The 15835-nt window shown below is 40.2% G+C and overlaps 1 pseudogene; it reads left to right on the top strand.

The window, feature by feature from the left end:
• Nucleotides 1-15835, top strand: part of LOC107693477 (macrophage mannose receptor 1-like) — a 30077-nt pseudogene that overhangs the window by 7278 nt on the left and 6964 nt on the right.

Genomic DNA, 15835 nt, shown 5'->3' with positions numbered 1-15835 from the left:
TGTAAGTTGCTTTTGATAAAAGCGTCTGCTAAATGACAATTTAAATTTAATGTAAATGTAAATAACAAAACTAAATAGAAATTTTAAAACAAGCCCCAAATCAAATAAATGAGTAACACAAATAAAAGAAATCTGTTCATATAAACAAACTAAGGCTTTGTCTGTGCTCTTTCCATGTAAAATTAGAGGCAACCACTGCATTTTAATCATGATCCAAACAAAGATGCTGCATACATGCAACATGAGCAGTTTTTAATCTAAATTTTATTGTATAATTAAGAAATTTGAAGCAAAAACAGAATGATTTGACTTCAGTTTTGTGAAACTGTGCATAAAAATATCTGCATGAAACAGAAACAGCAGACGAGCTGAACGAGACAATCTCAACTGATTTGAATCGTCACATATTTGAATCGATTTTCAACTGGCTCGCGGTTAATCGTTACATCCCTAGAATTAACAAATGTGTACAGAGAGACTTTTGTTGTTGCTGTTATTTTACATCTGGATCCAGTTCTGTCATCAACATGAACACGTTAGAGTTAAATTAAATATGCCTACATCAGTTAAAAAAAAAAACTGAAAACGCTCAAACTGTTTGATCTGTTGACAGATGTTTCTAACTGAGGACGATAGGCCTGTCCTGTAGGATTTACTGTTAGATTCTCACACGCTAGATTTCTTCACATGTCCATTTCTGTCACCGCTGGAGTTCTGGTTCCTTGCCGCTGTCGCCTCTGGCTTGCTTAGTTGGAGACAATTTTTGGCAACATTGTCAATTTAATTGCACAGAAACTATTGAACTGAACTGAGCTGGACGATGAGATCACTGAATCAACAATAAACTGACTTTCTTCTATTGTCCTCTTGCATTATTGACACTATTTTGCTGTTTAACACTGTAAAGCTGCTTTGACACGATCTGTATTGTAAAAAAAAGCTATAGAAATTAGGGCTGTGTATCACCAGCAAAGTCACGATACGATACAGGACTGCACTGAATTTCACCAAAGCAGAATTTCGTAAAACAGCTGTTTATTAAACACTGCATACTATAGGGCCGTTGCTAACTATTGGCAGAGCAGGCAGCTGATCTCTGCATAATGAAGGGCCTCCATAACTGTACTACAGTTCAATATAGGTAATGGCATATGTTTCATGTTTACATTGTGCACTCTCCACCAGGTGCAATATTCTGAGTGTTTGCAGCTTGTTTTTAAGCCCATAAATAATAATGTACTAGCTCTAATAAATGTATATTGTAATGTACTCATACTAATATATATTTTTTTAAATCATCTTAACATTGCTGGTATGTTATCATTGCACAAATTAACACATTTTCTACATTTAAAAAATAAAAATAAGAAGAGTTCTAAACTAATGCGCCGTCTTCTGTATCTCACGCACACACACAGATCACGCCGCGCGCGCACAGAGACATTCAACAACACAAACTTCTCAGTGCTGCTCCGCAATTTTATCAATAAAATAGCTTAATCGCTCAAGTGCTACATTATCTTTCTCAACAAGGAGCTGGTAACATCTTTGTTTCTAAAGGAATTAAAGCCACAGCCTCTCTCTCTCTCTCTCTCATAAATGAACACTTGATGAATCACACTTTTCTGAGAATAGAATATTGAAGTGGAGATCACTAAACTGCAAGCTTACCGGTGTTTTCAGAAAGCAAGCGCGTTTATCCACAGTGGAGAGAGATCACAGGGTTGCCAGGTTGACAACGATAAGTAGCACACTTAGCAGATATTTCTGTATTGCGCAAGTGTGAAGCTCTGTTTCAGGGATTACGTCTCTTTATATCAGGCAACCCAGTTGTGTTCCTCTGCGGCCAAATTAAACCTTGTTGTAGCCTATATATTATGCTCTATTGATTATTTTTTAGAAACCTCACACGTTTCTACTTAATTTTAAACGTTGTTCTTGTATTCAAATTAAGCGCGGTCCACTGCTGCACACGTGCCACAATATCGATGCAGGGCCTGCTGTATCGATACTCGTATCGTCAAATCTCTGTGACGATACATCGTCGTATCGATGTATCGAACACAGCCCTAATAGAAATAAAGATGACTTGACTTCTGACAGAGGACAATCGCTGGCTTCAGGGTTCTGGTTCCTTTCAAGTTCTTTGAAATAAATCTTTTGTGTCAAACAAATGATCTGATATTTCAACTATAATCATATTTGCTCAGTTCTGTGATGCTCTCGTACTAGAGGCCATCTATTTACTGACCAGAGCAATAAAGAAATCAGGCAATGAGTCAAATCAGAGATTTTATGATGGAGGAAAATCTCGCATCTCTGGACACTTTTGACCTGAAACAAAACATTTGAAATACATATAATTATGTAATATGTGCAGACTGAAATGTTTTTTGTTTTGTTCAAAAACATGTCAATCAAGCTCTTGTTAAAGGAAAATTAAACTTTTTTTACCTTTGAATAATGTCACTCTTGACTGATTAATTTGCCCAGTTAATTTATTCAGCTATTTAATGTTTCAAAAAGAAAAAAATTTAGATTTTTCACATCAAAGTGGCTAGAATCACTCACATGCACATGTACTATTTTATAACTGTATTCTTCAGAACATAATGACATGTCACATGATTTTGTCTCTCCAGACGGGTGAATTTGATTGTGTTGGACATTAACGTGCGTCACAGCATCAGATGATCAAGTATGTTTTACAGTTTAATCTTTGGACTCTGATGAGAGTAAAAGAGCCTTCGGTGTGTGATGTGCAGATCTCCAGAGGACAGGCGTGTGGATGACAGAAGAATAAACCTGTGAAATGCTGTTTCAAGTTACAGACTAAAAAAACATTACATTTTATATAATGTTTTTGTTAGTCTTTACTGTCATTGGCCTCATCCATTCTGGTAAATTCACTCATGTTCATAGTAAGTTTAACAGAATAACACATTTAATAGAAGAACCACTTTGTTGAAATAGTAAAAGCTTCATTCTTTGTTAATCATGACTGTTTCTCCCTGGCAGTTTCATCCAGGATCTCAAAATCAATTATTGTTTAATTCAGTACAGTGTAGACCAGCGCAAATTTCAAAGAGTCTGTCAGAATCATAGACTTACACTTATAAATCATTGCTGAACATGCTGAAAATTGTGTTTAATAATATTGCTAAACTCTATAACAAAACAAGTATTTTATATATATTTTTTTTTTTTTATGAATCTGTGTGTGGCACTCTGTGAATAGGATTCAAAATATAGTCTGAAATTTTGAATTTCCAGTTTTAAATATAAGGTAAGTGGGAAAATGTGTTTAACTTTCTGACAACGTTGATTGACAAACTAAATCTATAATGAGATCTTTTGGCCATTTTTTCTGAATGTAGAGATGTACAATACATTGTATGGGTCAAAATTATCAATTTTTTTTAATGCCAAAAATCATTAGGATATTAAGTAAAGATCATGTTCCATGAAGATATTTTGTTAATTTCCTACTGTAAATATATCAAAACTTAATTTTTGATTAGTAATATGCATTGCTAAGAACTTCATTTGGACAACTTTAAAGATGATTTTCTCAATATTTAGATTTTTTTGCACCCTTAGATTCCAGATTTTCAAATAGTTGTATCTCGACCAAATATTGTCCTATCCTAACAAACCATACATCAATGGAAAGCTTATTTATTCAGCTTTCAGATGAGTATTAATTAATCAAAACATTGACCCTTATGACTGGTTTTGTGGTCCAGGGTCACATATGATTGTTTATGACACCGTTTCCAGTAAAACATTAGCAGTGCATATGACACTCATGTTTCAGCTTTACATCTCAGTCATGAGGCATTTTTATTATGGAGAATTTGACCATTGTCTTTTGCAAGCAGAAATTTTCTCTCTCTTTGATTTTAGCCGAATATAATAAAACACAACTTGTTTTAGAGGAACTGTGTAATGAATTTATTGCCCAAGGTTTATCTGTAGATGCAATGATCCCTTTAAAAGGCTTGTGATTTTTTATGCTGAACACAGTTTCTCTCATTTGTTCTCTTTTTCATTTTTGTCCTCGTGTGGTTTGTGATTAATATGAGAACAATAAGCACGCTGTTTTCTCCAAGGCTTCAGTCAGTGTGAGGAGGGCTGGCGGTCGTGAATTGCAGGTATTGGAAGGAGGGTCAGCCGGACAACTGGGCAGATAATGAGGATTGTGGACAGGTTCTGGGAGCTAATGAAGGCAGATGGAACGATGAAACCTGCTCAGCGAGACGGCAGTACATCTGTAAACGATCAAACCGTACGTATAATCTGCTTATTATTGACTCCATATATCACCCGTGTGTATCTGCTTGTGTGTGTGTGTGTGTGTGTGTGTGTGTGTGTGTGTGTGACATATTGTCCTCTGTCTCTCCAGCGAACCCAGCTCCGGTCTGTGACTCTGTGAACGGCTGGCAGGCCTTCGGCTCTAACTGCTACAAGCGAAGGGCAGGCGTCCGGAAGAGCTGGGTGGCGGCTCGCAGCGACTGTGTCCGAGACGGAGGAGACCTGGTGTCAATCACATCTTCTGAAGAGGAGCTGTATGTCACAAGCCGTCTGGACGCGTCCACCTTTGACCTCTGGATTGGCTTTTCCACAATGGTGAGAATCATCGCTGTCTGTGTAAAATCAACCCTGGACCACTTGATTTAATACACAACATGCACCTCAATGAAATCTGTTGAATCATTTCTTAAACAACAAAGACAGTACAGTGCATGACCAATTCTTTTTCATTTAATTTTTACAAATCTAAATAGACTACCACATTTTGTCACATGTTAAATAATCACAGCTCAAACAGTTGCGTTGCTGTTATATTTCTATTGCATGTTGTCTGTATTCACTTCCCTTATTTTCACAGAAATGCACAACTTTATCCTGTCAAATACAACCAAATGCCACGAGTTTCTCCTGGTCTGATGCGAGTACGTCCACATACACAAACTGGCCGGCAGGACAGCCTGATCTCACGTAAGACAACTGCTAAACTAGTTATAGTACCTGGTTAGTTTTCTTACTCTGCTCTTCTCAAAACTGTGACTCAAAGAAAGTGTTTTTCACTAAAATAAAATGAAGCATTTAAGTGTTGACCTGCGTGATAATAACTCAAGCTCTCACTGTTGAACCCAGTGACAAAGCCAACGGTTTGTGTACTGCTATGATCAAAGAATCAGGAGAGGATTATGGGAAATGGAGAACACACGTCTGCCGTTATGAGCGACCTTACATGTGCAAGAAAGCTTTGAATAGTAAGATCCAAACATTATCGCTCTGTAATTCATTTTGTATTTGTGCACTGATGCAATATTTTGCACATGATTCTGTTGTTAATGTTATATATACATTTAATCATTATAATTGTGCATTTCAGTTGTTTTCGGTTCAGTGATATGCTCTTCTGTTTCTGTCGCTCCAGCTGTTTGTCCTTCTGGATGGTTGAGTTTCTCAGGAGACTGTTATTGGGTGGTCAGTAACCAGAATCTGCTGACCAGCTGGTATCTGGCTCAGACCAAGTGCTTTGACATGGGTGCAAACCTAGTGACCATCAAAACGTGAGAATGAGCACTGAAGCTTAGGGAGATTTGTTTGGATTGTAACGGGTTACATTCATACTCATATTCCACACAGCAAAATATCCAGTGTTGTTTAGAGTTGTTTTTATGGTGTTAATTTATCAGAGTTAAAAAGTGTTGATTCTGGTGTTGATTTGAATGGCATTAACACTTGCAGTGTAAATCAGTGGTCGGAGTCAGTGTAATTACAGCGAGTTGACATAATTGACGCTGGTGACGAGTTGATCCAATTTCCGGTCCTTGCACATTATTTCCTTTTTGGTTAATGGCGGACGACCACGAGGAGAGATTAACATTAACTAAGATTATTAAATGCTGTAGAAGTCTTGTGCTTTCTTAGTCCATGTTAACTAATGAAACCTTATTGTAAAGCACCAGATGTCAGCTTGTTAATATTGTTGTCGGTCACATGACAGAAATTCATGGGTAAGACTTCAGTGCACAGATGCAAGAAATACACACAGCTGTGTAAATTGGCGTAGAAAACAATGTTAAGTTTAGCATTAACCATTTTTTTTGATTAAAATTGTCATTTACTCTTCATCATTTATTGTTCCAAGCCTGTATACATTTCTTTGTACTGCTGAACACAAAGATATTTTGAAGAAAGTTTGTAAACAGACTTCCATAGTAGGAAAAAAAATACTATGATAGGTAATGTCTGTACAAAGTGGCCTGTTTACAAACTTTCTTCAATTTCTTTGTTCAGCAGTACAAAAATGTATACAGGCTTGGAACAACCTGTGGGTAACAACCTTTTCTGTAAATTACAAAATTTTCATTTTTTGGGTGAACTAACCCTTTAGTTTATTTCATGGAGCTCTTACCTAATGAGGTGAAGATCTGAATCAGGTTTGTTGAATAAGGGAGACATACAACATGCAGAGCGGTGGGTCCACAGGACAGGGATTGAAAATAACTGGCATAATGTGTCTAAATGTTCCTTTTGGACTCTAACTGATTGCACGTGTTCACTTGCATTATATTGACCTACAGCTCTCGGATATCCATGTACAACTTTGTTCTAATGAAGCCAGTCAGTCACATAGCTTGATTTGACTGAGGGTGTATCAGCAAAAAAATTTTAATTTTGTGGGGGGGGGGGATTTTTAATGACGTTTTCCTTTCACTGTAATACACAAAGCATGATATCAGCTGGTTTTGTTTGGCACATATTGGGTTAAGATGTGTTATATACAGTGCCGTGAATTAAATTATGATTTCATTTATTAAGGGAAAAAAACTGTCCAAACCTGCCTGGCCCTGTGTGAAAAATTAATTTCCCCCTAAATCTACTAACTGGTTGTGCCACCCTTTGCAGCAACAACTGCGATCAAGCGTTTGCGATAACTGGCTATGAATCTTTCACATTGCTGTGGATGAATTTTGGCCCACTCTTCTTTGCGTCACAAACTGATGGCCGGACATTCTCCTTCAGGATTTTCTGATAGAGTGCATGGTTCCATCAATTATGGCAAGGCATCGTGGTCCTGAAGCTGCAAAGCAGCCCCAGATCATCACACTACCACCACCACCACTATGTTTGACTGTTGCTATGATGTTCTGTTTATGAAATGCTGTGTTGGTTTTACGCCAGATGTAACGGGACACACACTTTCCAAAAAGTTCAACTTTTGTCGCATCAGTCCACAGAATATTTGCCCAAAGACTTGGGGATAATCAAGATATTTTCTGGCAAATGTGAGACGAGCCTTTGTGTTCCGAGTCTTTGTGTTCTTTTTGGTCAGCAGTGGCTTTTGCCTTGGAACTCTCCCATGGATGCCGTTTTTGCCCAGTCTCTTTCTTATCGTTGAATCATGAACACTGACCTTAATTGAGGCAAGAGAGGCCTGCAGTTCTTAAGATGTTGTTTTTGGTTCTTTATGGCCTCCTGGATGAGTCGTCGTTTGTGCTCTTGGAGTAATTTCGGTACGCCGGCCACTCCTGGGAAGGTTCACCACTGTTCCAAGTTTTCTCCATTTGTGGATAATGGCTCTGACCGTGGTTCGCTGGAGTCCCAAAGCCTTAGAACTGGCTTTATAACTCTTTCCAGACTGATACATGTCAACTATTCTGTTTCTCATCTGTTCGTGAATTTCTTTAGATCGCGGCATGTGTTGCTCTTTAAGCATGCTTCACTTTGTCAGACAGGTTCTGTTTACGTGATTTCTTGATTCAACAGGTTTGGCAGTAATCAGGCTTGGGTGTGGCTAGTGAAATTTAACTCAGCTTTCTAAAATAATGTGGTTAATTGCAGTTCTTTCATGATTTAACAGGAGGGGGCAATTAATTTTTCACGTAGGGCCAGGCAGGTTTGGACAGCTTTTTTCCCTTAATAAATGAAATCATCATTTAAAAACTGCATTTTGTATTTACTTGCATTATCTTTGTGTAATATTAAAATTTGTTAGATGATCTGAATATTTTAAGTGTGACAAATATGCAAAAAAATTTAAAAACAAGGGGGCAAAAACCTTTTCACGGCACTATGTTTTTTTTTTTGTTTTTTTTTTATTATGCATTTATCATTTCACATTGTAACAAAAGAAACTCGACACCCAATAGTCTGCAGTATTTTCATGTGTGCTACAACTACTCTCTAGATGTGATGCATGACATCCTGGAAGGAGTTGTGCAATTTGAAATGAAACTACTGTTTGAGTGTCTTTCAGAAAAATTTGTTACACGGAGTGAATTGCTCTTGATTATGGATATTTGGAGAGAAAAAATCAGCCTACAAAGGTTAATCTAGAGCACAGTGGAAATAGCATAGGGCTCAACTCCATCCAGGCACTCTGTCTTATCAAAAACATTCCATTACTGTTTGGTGATATTGTACCCTTGGGTGCTCCTGCACATAACTTCACATTCTAAACCTGGTGTTTTCCCCTTGTATTTCTAAAGGCATGACTGTCCACCTGAAGTATTTAATAATTTAGCACCATGGATTATTAAAAGAGTTATATCCACACAAAAACTTGTTCCCCAAACACCATTTTATGGTTCATTATCCAGCCTGTATTCGCAAAATTGGACCGTTAGTGCACATGTGGAGCATGAGGTTTGAGGCCAAGCATAACGTTTTTAAGAATACACTAAAGAAATGTGGAAATAATTATCTTGGTGTTAAGATACTGACACACCTAGTGTAGTGTCAGCACTAACTTGGTGTAAATGAGGGGGAGGGAAACACTGCGGGTGAACAAACGGTGAACACTTACAGTGTTGTTTTTACTCTATGCAAGTGTAAAAAAAAGTAACACTATTTAAAGTGTTAGTTTAACTCTATTTAGTGTGGACCTATATAAACCCCGAAAAAGTGTTAATTTTCTCACTGTGAGTGTTAATTTAACACTTTCAAATTTGCTGTGCATGTTTTCATCTCTAGTGAAGAGGAGCAGTTCTTCATTAGCGCACAGTTGCCTGATTTTCACCAAGCGCTATATAAATAAAGGTGACTTGACTTGACTTGACTCACTCACTCACTCACTCACACACACACACACACACTTCCCTGCAAACATGTCTTTGCGGGGCCCATGTAGGCTTTTTGCGGGCACAGTGGGCTAGGGCCAGCCCACACCAAACCTAAACAGGCCCAGTGCGGGCTTGCCCAGGTGAGGCCCACAGGTTTGGGCTCACCGCAGGCTCTCTGTAAGCAGGCCACACTATGGGACTGCCCACATTAATCCAATGATGGCCCAGTGTGGGCCAGACATGAGCCTGTTAATAAGAATTATGTGGGCAGTTTTCTTCCTTACCACTAGGGATGCTAGAGTGTTTTAGGCTACCTTAAGTAAAGCCATGTGGTAGAGAGAGTTAGCAATGAGCAGGCCACACTATGGGACTGCCCACATTAATCCAATGATGGCCCAGTGTGGGCCAGACATGAGCCTGTTAATAAGAATTATGTGGGCAGTTTTCTTCCTTACCACTAGGGATGCTAGAGTGTTTTAGGCTACCTTAAGTAAAGCCATGTGGTAGAGAGAGTTAGCAATATGAGGAAGAAAGAAGTAATATGATAGTTGAAATCAAGAAGAATGGAATTCAGGTGATACATTTTAAATTTTTAATAAAATGGGCAAGTGAAATAAATAGTAAAGCTTTCTTTAATTTTCTTAAAAGGATGGGATTAATAAGTAGAATGTACTCTGTTCCACACTCTGGAGCAGAAGGTGGCAGTAATGCACCTAATTATGCTGGTTGCCAGCCGCCGTTAAAAGCCAAGAAGAAGAAGAGAGTTAGCAATAGCAAGTAGCAGTAGCCAGCATGGCTCACCTGCTGAACACATTGTGCTGTGTCCTGATTGGGAAACGTGTCATTTCAAGCCCAGTCTAAAGGAGTTGTTTTTTCTATTTAAAAGTGTACATTGCTAATGTTTTTTGTAGAGATGGTACATGTAGGTATGGCCTATGTTTGGATTGATGCTAAGAGTTAAAGACAGTGTATTTGTATGCATTTTAGAAGGACTCTATTGGTGAGGTCACCACATCATGGTCCAGCTTGAATATGGATTTAAAGTTATTTTTGACGTGGGACCATAGTCTGGACTATTTTTTGATTGTTCCTGGTTAGGTCAGTTGAAAAGTATTTAAAGTGAAACAGATGTATTGTTATAGATCAGGGGTGCATCCTGTTCCTGGAGATCTACCTTCCTACAGAGTTCAGCTCCAACCCTGATTAAACAAACCTGTCTGTAATTATCAAGTGCTCCTTCAGATCCTAATTAGTTGGTTCAGGTGTGTTTGATCAGGACCAGAGTTGTGCACCCCTGTTGTAGATTAACAGTGAGGGCTGCCCGTGCAGGGCCAGCACTTATGCCGAGTTCACTGCACGATGGATCGGCGACAGGGGGTTTCACACTGCATGACTTCAGACAGGAGGTTACACACTGCATGACTTCACAATAGGAAGAATCGCCGACAGCTCTGTCTGGTCCGCAAACTACGTTTCACAACAAAACACACGCGAGAAGTGATAAGGAAATAACGTGAGAACCCGAGTGCGTCAGACCGGAGTTCTCCAGCTAGACTGTAATTATTAATATATATATATATATATATATATAGCCCGCAAATTGTCTGTGAGCTGATTTCCAGCTACAAGGAGAAAAAGAAAAGCAGATTATGCAGGAGGGAGGTGCAGGGAACAGGGATTGGGTGTTCTGCAAAGAGAGTTGGAGGTAAATAATTTTGCAGTAACTGTTATGTTGATGTTGTGGCTGGTCAAGCTTGGCGATTTCACAAAACCTGTCGGCGAGTGAAAAATCGGGCTAATATCGTGCAGTGTGAACTCGGCATAAGGGGCCAACGTTTTGCCAATAAGCAAATTCTCAGAGGCCCTGTCTCACACACGCTCACTCACACGCTCACTCACACGCTCACACACACGCTCACTCACGCACACACACGCTCTCACACACGCTCACTCACACGCTCTCACACACGCACACTCACACACGCTCACTCACACACACACGCTCTCACACACGCACACGCTCACACACACGCTCACTCACATGCTCTCACACGGCATTGTTGCCTACACCTGCGGGTCGAGAGGAAGCCGCTGCACAGGAGGATGACGCTGTAGCCAGGTGAGTTGATTGCAGTAAAACAGACACAATCAGGGCCGGATTTACCTCTTATCGTGACATAGGCAAAACAAATTTTTGCCCCCCCCCTTCCCTAGTAATATATAATATTACCACCCCAGCGAAACAAAAATATTTCACAATCAGTGGAAACCATTACAGAGTTTTCTATTGCAATAAGCACTTGTGTTCAGTCAATAAAGATTGAAAGTAGTTCTTAATTTGAGAACGGAGAAAGACCGTTCTATTAATAGGCTCCGGTGCCATGGCCACATCACGCATTATTGCATATAATTGCATTAGTGCGTTATTTCTCTAATAATTTTAATGGCCTGGAGTAACATCCACACCTCAAGACATAGTTCAGATGATTTATTTCAAGACATTTGTCATGTTTCCGTCCTGAAATCTCGTGTGAGTTGAAGTAATTTCTTACGCACCTCATCCCAAACCTTCCGTTGCAAATTCCAAAATGTCATTTTAGAGCTAATAACAGACTTGCGCTATTGATATGCAGGCTAATGCAGTTATTAGAGAGAGAGAGCGAGATTAAGCGCGTGTGAATACCTGCGTCTGTGCGTCTCTCAGCAGCAGCGTCTACTAATAGCGAATCTTTTAGTTGAACTGCTTCAAGAACCTCGCTACTAAGAGATGTCATGTAGCTTTTCAGCTGTGAAACTATTTTATTGATAAATTCGTGGGGCAGCGCTGACAACCAGTTTCTGTCCGCATCTCCGCGTGTGTGCGTCTGAGAATGAGAACAGGAGAAAGAAAGCGCAATTTCCGTATCTACATAAAAGGCGGAAAACATGGAAATAGTTTGTCATTTTTACCCTATTGGTTGTTATATTTGTCTTCTGGGGTTTTGGTTCTTTACTGTTGTAGATTGCCCATAGTTTAAAAAAATCTATATATCTCTCTCTTCATTGTGTTTGGGCCCCCCCTAGATGAGCGAGCATAGGCATGTGCCTAGAATGCCTATGCATAAATCCGGCCCTGCACATGCACGCGCACTCTCTCACACACACACACACACACACACACTCTCTCTCTCTCTAATACACACACACTTTTGCTTTTCTTTACGTTTTTCCTACTTTTTAACATGCCCTCATCTCTCTCTCTCTCTCTCTCTCTCTGCCTCTCTCTCTCTCTCTCTCTCTCTCTGTCTCTCTCTCTCTCTCTCTCTCTCTCTCTTTCTCTCTCTGTCTCTCTCTCTCTCTCTCTCTCTCTAATACACACACTCTCTCTCTCTCTCTCTAATACACACGCACACACTCACACACACACTCTCTAATACACACGCACACACACTCACTCTCTCTCTCTTTCTCTCTCTCTCTCTCTCTCTCTCTCTCTCTCTCTCTCTCTCTCTAATATACACACACACACACACACACTCTCTCTCTCTAATACACATGCGCACACACACACACACACACTACTCATAGATGTTTGGACTCGATTTAATGAAAGAAAACCTCTCAAGAGCTTGTGAGGAGCCTCTGTCTGTCTGTCTCTCTGTCTGAGAAGATCAGATACATTCAGTTTAGAAGGTTCTGATGGTGGTTCTGTCACAGGAGTATCCAGGTTCTGTGGACAGGACGAGTCCAGAGACGCGTTTGTTGGGGACGCCGATCTCAGCGCAGTATGTTCGTGTTCTGCCGCTGGAGTGGAACGGTCAAGCAGGGCTGCGACTGGACATTTTGGGCTGCTTACCGGACTGTGAGCTCAACCAAAGCTTGATTCAGAAGATGAATCATCTTTAAAACTGAATTAGAACTATAATTTATCCCAGTCTGTTCTCAGTGCAAATTAAACCAATCTGTTCCTCTTTTTTTGGCTGTTTTTCAGACACTGTGACTTGCAGTGCAAAACCCAACCTGGACCACTCCGTAGACAGAATGACGTAATTATCGAGTCTTGAATATCTGAAACCCTGGTTAACTCTTAATGTACTGTCAGTGGCAGTGGTTCATGATCCACAGCAGCACATCTTGTGTCTCCATTATTTAACACATTGATTCAAATAATCAGAGCGATAAACCTGGACATACAGAAGCTGCTGTGGATTAACAACTACTGGTCTAAATGTTCTGACTGGAAACCTGCAGTTGTGTCATATGTTACCCATGTTATGTTTTTGGGTTTATTTCATTTTGCTTTGGGTTCCTGTTTGTTTCAGGGTTCACTGTCCTGCTGGTTGTGCCAGGGAGCCGTATTCTGTGTACGGGACAGACATGTATCGCGGGGTACGAGTATAATCGATTATAACCCGACCGCTTCAAGCTAGTATGAGTGTCAACCATGCATTTTTTCCTCATGATCTATTTATTTTATTTATTTATTTATTGCCAAACACCCTAGTTGTTTGGAATTTTGCTTGGTGAGCTTATCAACAATAATAACAAACATTAAAATACATACAGTATATAAATACATACACATACACAACTATCTATGTCCTATCAATTATAAGGAGTGAAATACAGATGCATAGACACCAGAGGAATTAAGAGCATGAACAATCCTACAATAAGTGCTGTTCAAAAAACGTGTAGACTTAGTTTTAATTGCTCTAAGGCGTCTGCCTGAAGGAAGAGGCGTAAAGAGGTGTCTGGCTGGATGTAAGGGATCTTTCAGGATTGTTAAACCTTTTTTCTGCAAAAGTGAAACAAAACATTGAACATTTTCAATGTCCTGACCATTAATAGTCAATGGCAAAACAGCATTTATCCTCTTTCTGAAATCAAACACCATTTCCTTTGTTTTTAGGACATTCAACTTCAAATTATGAATACAACTCCATTCGAACAGTTTAGAAACCTCCCTTCTATAGTCCAATTTGTTATTATTTGTTATTAAACCAATCAATGTAGTATCATCTGCAAACTTAAAAATTTGCACTGATTTACAATGTGAAACACAATCATTAGTGTACGCAGAGTACAATAATGGTGACAGTACACATCCTTGTGGGGCCCCCACACTAATTGTTTTGAGACTTGAAAGTATATTATTAATTTTAACTACTTGTGTTCTGTTCTGCAAAAAAATCCAAAACGCAAGGGAGTGTTGAATCCCCAATCCATGTTGCCATGGAACGGCGCCATCTTGGGGAAAAAAAACATGATTCATGACTGTCATTTGTTTCAGGACTCTATCTGTGCCGCTGCGATTCACGCTGGAGTGGTTCTCAATGACATTGGAGGAGACTGCACTCTTCTCAAAGCTGAGGGTCAGAACTTTTAAAGCGGATCCACCAGAAACGGCATCGTATCCAGACAGTAAGCCTCCAGTCTTCTCTGAGATGCCTGCTTGTCGAAGAGTCGGCTTTAGAGTGAAATACGCTGTGATGTGTTGCAGGTTTGATGGGCTCTACTCTGTGTCGTACCACTTTACTGATGGAGGTGAGACACAATTTTCTTACTCGTCACAGCATCACTTCATTGCAAAAGCTGCTTGGTCTGAATGACGTGTCTCTTCAGAGCTCAGGTGTTCTGGTCCAGACTGGTATGAGTTTGGAGAGTTCTGCTATAAGCCGTTTGAGGAGAAGAAGACGTGGCACAGCGCAAGAACAGCCTGCAGGCAGCTGGGAGCCGATCTGGTGTCGATCCGGTCCATGACAGAGCAGAGCTGGCTGGAGAGTTACCTGTACCAGGGTACGTGTGTGCATTTACTAGCTCATTTAGGTGCAAATAAACACGAATCGTGATTGAAAACGCAGTTATATCCATTTCATTCTCTTCCTTTCCCATGTGCTCGTGCCACACGGCTTTGATCGTATTTGTTGAAATAAGAGGGAAGGTTTTAACAAAACACTAATGATCACAGGAGACGTTTAGACGTACATAGCCAAATACACACGTGTGTGTGTGTATTAGTGTGTTTGTGTGTGTGTGTGTGTGTGTGTGTGTGCGCGCGCGCGTGTATGAGAGTGTGTGTGTATTAGTGTGTGTATTAGTGAGTGTGTGTGTGTGTGTGTGTGTGTGTATTAGTGTGTGTGTGTGTGTATGAGAGAGAGTGTGTGTGTGTGTATTAGTGTGTGTGTGTATTAGTGAGTGTGTGTGTACAAAAGAGAGAGAGAGTGTGTGTGTGTATTATTGAGTGTGTGTGTGTGTGTGTAATAACTCCACACATACGACAGCAATATGCTATATGTGCTCTTCTCACAACATTTCCTCTTTGTCCCGTCAAACAGCCACCAGTGACGTGTGGATCGGTCTGAATGATCTGGGCTTCTCGGGTTTGTTCTCGTGGTCGGATCATCATGAGGCCACGTTCACATACTGGGCTCCCGGGGAACCTCACAACCACCTGGGCTTCAGTGAGGACTGTGTGGAGATGTACCATGAGGTACTGCATTTACTGACAGACGCAAAACTAAACGCAGGAGCATGAATGTCATCTCAATGCTTTGTGTCTCAGACGGCCCGATGGAACGACGTCACCTGCTCGGAGTTAAACACCTACGTCTGTAAGATGCCCAAGGGTCACTATCCTCTGCCCTCCGTCCAGCCCACCATCTATGGCTGTCCTCAGGTCAGTCGTGCGCTCTCATGAGGGCCATCAGTGACCCTGATCCCCTCACGCTAACCGTGTGTGTGTGTCTGTGTGTGTGTCTGTGTGTGTGTCTGTG

The sequence above is a fragment of the Sinocyclocheilus anshuiensis genome, unplaced genomic scaffold, assembly GCF_001515605.1.
Source record: "Sinocyclocheilus anshuiensis isolate Anshui unplaced genomic scaffold, SAMN03320099.WGS_v1.1 scaffold1582, whole genome shotgun sequence".
Taxonomy (NCBI): domain Eukaryota; kingdom Metazoa; phylum Chordata; class Actinopteri; order Cypriniformes; family Cyprinidae; genus Sinocyclocheilus; species Sinocyclocheilus anshuiensis.
Note: the sequence above shows the minus strand (reverse complement) of the source record. Positions and strands in the feature narration are given on the sequence as shown.